Raw genomic sequence first — 5,581 nt, 5'->3', positions numbered from 1 at the left:
CGTTTTCGGGCTGCAACGTTTCATGTTGCAGACTTTTCAGACGACGAGTAAGGTGCCTTAGGTCGTGGTCTTATACTCAGTGATGCCGCTGGAGTTGATGGACTCACTTATCTTCCAAGTCTTCCGCTGTTATCGTTTTAGATGGCCTTAAGCCATGTTTATCATACTTAATCTCTTTGGAGATATCCGATGTAATAAGTGTGTGATTGCTACTCTGTTATAAATCCTCCATTTGTACTGTGCGTGTCAGCATTACTGATCCAGGGATGACACTGGTGCACAGCAGCGCAGGCCATTTGAGGTCTGGTCGCTACAAAGTTTGTATCAGAGCACACGCTGACTATAGGACACGACCACTAAGCTTAAGCCCTAGAAAGCTTCTCTCTTCTCATTTCTGACTCCTCTCCACTTTCTACTCTTTTAGGAATGGCGAATGCAAGGAGCAAGTTCATGCAACCAGATGAAGACACGCCGTTTGGACGACATTTGAAGGAAGTCACCAAGTACTTGAACATAGGAATACCAAGCGTCACCGGAACCTACAACGCCACATTACCCGAAGAGGAGAGCTGGAAGATTCAAGTTATCATTCCAGGAAGAACGTTCGCGCCAATTACGGAACCCATGAGATTGGTTTTCGAAGCACCAACTTGGAGTTTAGGGAAGAGCATGGCCGCACATATCGCCATGGGACGCATTGGAGAAGTCTACCACCAGGAGCTTAAGGATACAATCTATCAGATTTGTGGACGTCGAGACGCGCAATGGGAGATGATCAAGACCAAGAAGGATGGATCAATTGCAGCTTTCATCCAGGAACAGAACCAACATATTCGTCGCCAGGAGAACCAGATGTGCACGGACCAGGAGGAACTGAAGAAGGCATTCACAAAGATCAAGGAACTCCAAGAAGAACTCAAGACTACACGCGAAGATTACTTGGAGGAAATCAACGCACTTGTCAGGAAGATTGACGACCTGGAGAATAAGATTGGAGCATCCGGAGAAAATCCAGTGCCAAAAGCAGAAGTCGACGAATGCACTTGTCCGGATAACTACATCATCATCGACGACACCGACTCGGAACCAAGTGAAGACGAATGGATTGATGAAGCTGGAGCAGACATCATGGAGTCTTCAACGGATCAGAATTTTTAGTAGACCACCATACTAGTAGTAGTTTTACCTCCATTCAGTAGTATAGTTCAAGCACTTTGTAACGCTAGTTAGATCGATTGTTTTGCCTTGTTTGGATTGATTGAGTGATATTGATTGCATTTGTCTCATGAGCATATGGGTAGTGTTTTCTCTCTAGACCTCATTCTATTCTTAATTCTCATCTTTTCTAAACCCATCAGATGCCTCCGAGACGCGACACCGGATTTGTTTTCCCGCCAGAGATCACCCAGTTGATTCAGCAACAGAATGCCCTGATGCAAGTGTTAGTGCAGAACCAAGGCAACAACAACAACAACAACCCGCCACCACCACCTGTTGATCACTTAGCCCGTTTCTTAAGGTTAAACCCGCCGGTGTTTTCTAGTAGCACCGAGCCGATTGTTGCAGATGATTGGCTCCGCAAAGTTGGAAGGGAGTTGACCACCGCAGGATGCACAGATGCGGAAAGAGTGCATTTTGCCGCACATCAGCTTGATGGACCCGCAGCATCATGGTGGGAGAATTATACAGCCACGCACCCTATTGACACTGTCACATGGGACCAGTTTCAGCAAGCTTTCCGTACAGCTCATGTTTCAGCAGGAGCTATGGCTATGAAGAAGCGTGAGTTTCGCAACCTACGCCAAGGAGGACGCACCGTAGGCCAGTATGTGGAGGAAACATCGATTGTGCCAGCAAGACGATTTTGCTTACCACCCCAGAAGGAAAACGGATCAAGTATGTATCCAGGCATATGCCGAAGAGGACTCAAGTGAATTCCTTATCAGGAGTTGTACAGGAGGAAGTACCAGTGGTGAAAGACTATCCGGATGTATTTCCAGAAGAGTTGCCAGGCATGCCACCGGATAGAGACATTGAGTTCTTGATTGAACTATTGCCAGGCACCGGGCCAATATCTAAGAGACCGTACAGGATGCCCGCTAAGGATTTGGAGGAAATTAAGAAGCAGATCAAGGAGTTACTGGATAAAGGCTATATTCGCCCAAGTTCGTCACCTTGGGGATCACCAGTACTTCTAGTGGAGAAGAAAGATGGGTCACTAAGGATGGTTGTTGATTACCGAGGATTGAATGAAGTGACCATCAAAAACAAGTACCCACTGCCGATGATAAATGATTTGTTTGACCGCCTGCAAGGAGCTAAAGTATTTTCCAAGATCGATCTACGATCAGGATACCATCAGTTAAAGATTCGAGAGCAGGATATACCCAAGACGGCATTTACCACCAGATATGGATTGTATGAGTATACCGTTATGTCATTTGGACTGACTAACGTGCCTGCCTATTTCATGAACCTGATGAACAAAGTGTTTATGGAGTTTTTGGATAAGTTCGTCGTGGTATTCATTGATGATATTTTAATCTTTTCCAAGGATGAAGAAGAGCATGAGGAGCATTTGCGATTGGTACTTGAGAAGCTCAGAGAACACCAGTTATATGCCAAGTTCAGCAAATGTGAGTTTTGGTTGAAGGAAGTTGGATTCCTTGGACATGTTATTTCTGGAGAAGGAATAGCAGTAGACCCTGCCAAGGTTGACACAGTGACAAGTTGGGAATCACCCACGACAGTTGGAGAAATCCGGAGTTTTCTTGGACTTGCAGGATACTACCGGAGATTTATCGAGAATTTCTTGAAGATTGCTAAACCCATGACTGAGCTATTGAAGAAGGACACCAAATTCAAGTGGACTGAGGAATGTGAAGCTAGTTTCCAAGAGTTGAAGAAACAATTGGTTACATCACCACTGTTGATTCTGCCAGATCAACGCAAGGATTATGAAGTTTATTGCGACGCTTCTCGTCGAGGACTGGGAGCAGTGCTTATGCAGGAAGGAAGAGTTGTTTCCTATGCTTCACGACAACTTAAACCCCATGAGAAGAATTATGCTACACATGATTTGGAATTAGCAGCCGTGGTGCATGCATTGAAGACATGGAGACATTTTCTCATCGGAAACCGTTGTGAGGTGTACACGGATCACAAGAGTTTGAAGTATATTTTCACGCAGAAGGAGTTAAATCTCAGACAGAGGAGATGGTTGGAGCTCATCAAGGATTATGATATGAGATTGCATTATCACCCTGGAAAGGCTAACGTAGTAGCAGACGCGTTAAGCCGCAAGAGTCATGTCAACGCCCTCATGACAGGAGAGTTACCTCAGGAGTTAGCCGAGGACCTTCGCGAGCTATGTTTGGAGATAGTCCCGGGAGGCTATTTAGCGACATTGGAGATTCAGTCTACCTTGATGGAAAGGATCAGAGAAGCCCAGAAGTCAGACAAGGGGATTAAAGAGATAAAGGAGAAGATGAGCAAAGGAAAAACCAAGGGATTTCGGGAGGATGAGCACGATACCTTATGGTTTGAGGACCGCGTATATGTGCCAAATGATCCAGAGATCAGAAAGTTGATTTTGCAAGAAGCCCATGATTCACCATACTCGATTCACCCAGGGAATATCAAGATGTATTTGGATTTGAAGAATACTTTCTGGTGGACCGGAATGAAGAAGGATATTGCGGAGTATGTAGCAGTTTGTGATGTATGTCAGAGAGTGAAGGCAGAGCATCAGAAGCCAGCAGGATTGCTACAACCATTGCCGATACCTGAATGGAAGTGGGATAAAATAGGCATGGATTTTATCACAGGATTACCCAGGACTCGTTCAGGCTATGACTCGATATGGGTTGTAGTTGATCGATTGACGAAAGTAGCTCATTTTATTCCAGTGAAGACCACTTACACCAGTGCTAAGTTGGCCAAGATATCCATGACCAGGATAGTATGTTTGCATGGAGTTCCGAGGACCATTGTATCAGACAGAGGAACCCAATTTACCTCGAAGTTTTGGAAGCAGCTACATGAAACATTGGGAACCAGGCTGGAATTTAGTACAGCATTTCACCCACAGACAGATGGACAGACCGAGAGAGTCAACCAGATTTTGGAAGACATGTTGAGAGCATGTGCACTAGATTATGGATCTAGTTGGGACGACAATTTGCCATATGCGGAGTTTTCATATAACAACAGTTATCAAACCAGTTTGAAGATGGCCCCTTTCGAAGCTTTGTACGGAAGGAGGTGTAGAACATCGTTGTTATGGGATGAAGTTGGAGACCGTCAGTTGTTTGGACCAGATTTGATTAAGGAGTCTGAACAGAAAGTAAGGTTGATTCGCGATAGGCTCAAGGTAGCCCAGTCCAGGCAGAAGAGTTATGCTGATTCTAAACGAAAGGAGACAGTTCACGAAGTCGGAGACAGAGTGTATCTTCGAGTATCACCACTTCGAGGAGTGAAGCGCTTTGGAGTTAAGGGAAAGTTAGCGCCCCGTTTTATCGGACCATACAGAGTGTTGGAACGTATGGGAGAAGTTGCTTACAAGCTGGAATTGCCCGAAGGATTGTCTGGAGTACATGATGTATTTCATGTTTCACAGTTGAAGAAGTGCCACGCAGAGATGGCTGAGATACCACTGAGAGATACTGTGCCACTGGAAGCGATTCAGTTGGAAAGTGATTTGACCTATGAGGAGAAACCAATTAAGATTCTCGAGTATGCCAGCCGAGTTACCCGCAGCAAGGTTATCAAGTTTTGCAAAGTCCAGTGGAGTCACCACACAGAAGATGAAGCCACCTGGGAGCGAGAGGAAGATCTACGGAAAAACCACTCCCACCTGTTTTCTAGCCAACCCGAATCTCGAGGGCGAGATTCATCTTAAGGGGGGTAGGTTTGTAACATCCCAAATTTCCAATTTGGTATGTTATACATAGATCATAATTGCATATCATGTTTTATTGCATTTTGACAAATCCTCGATAAATCCTAAGCAACTCAAGGACCCTCGGAGAGAGTTGGGGATTTTTCTTAAATTTTCATATTTGATTTTTATCAAATAATAAGACGAGGATTTTGGTTTTAATTATTTTCTCTCCAGAAAAATATTTCATTTATAAATAAACGAGAGGAGAAAATATGACTTCTCCAAAAATATTGAAATACTGGAGGTAAAATGTTAAAATCATTATTTGGAATTTATTGGATTTTATTGGTAATTCTTATTGCATTTAAAAAAAATATGCATGTTTTCAAAATATTTATTTTCGATTTTAAAAATGTTCACCCTATTCTAGATTTTCTAACTAGACGGGGAAAATTCATTTCATATTTTTCTCATTTTTATTTATTTTTCTATGCAATTTTCTTCGCGGAACTTATTTAAAAAAAACGCGCCGCGCCGACTGGGCCGAGCCCAGCCGACGGCCCAGCCCCGCCGCGACCTCTCCTTCTTCCCCACGCCGCCGGAGTCCGGCCACGCCACGGGAGCCCGCCGCCGCCTCGGCTTTGCCCCTCCCCCAAGCCGCCCGCACCCCCCTCTATATATACCCCCCCCTCCGTTTTC

This window comes from Triticum aestivum, chromosome 7D, assembly GCF_018294505.1.
Source record: "Triticum aestivum cultivar Chinese Spring chromosome 7D, IWGSC CS RefSeq v2.1, whole genome shotgun sequence".
Classification (NCBI taxonomy): Eukaryota; Viridiplantae; Streptophyta; class Magnoliopsida; order Poales; family Poaceae; genus Triticum; species Triticum aestivum.
This window is presented reverse-complemented; position numbering follows the sequence as displayed.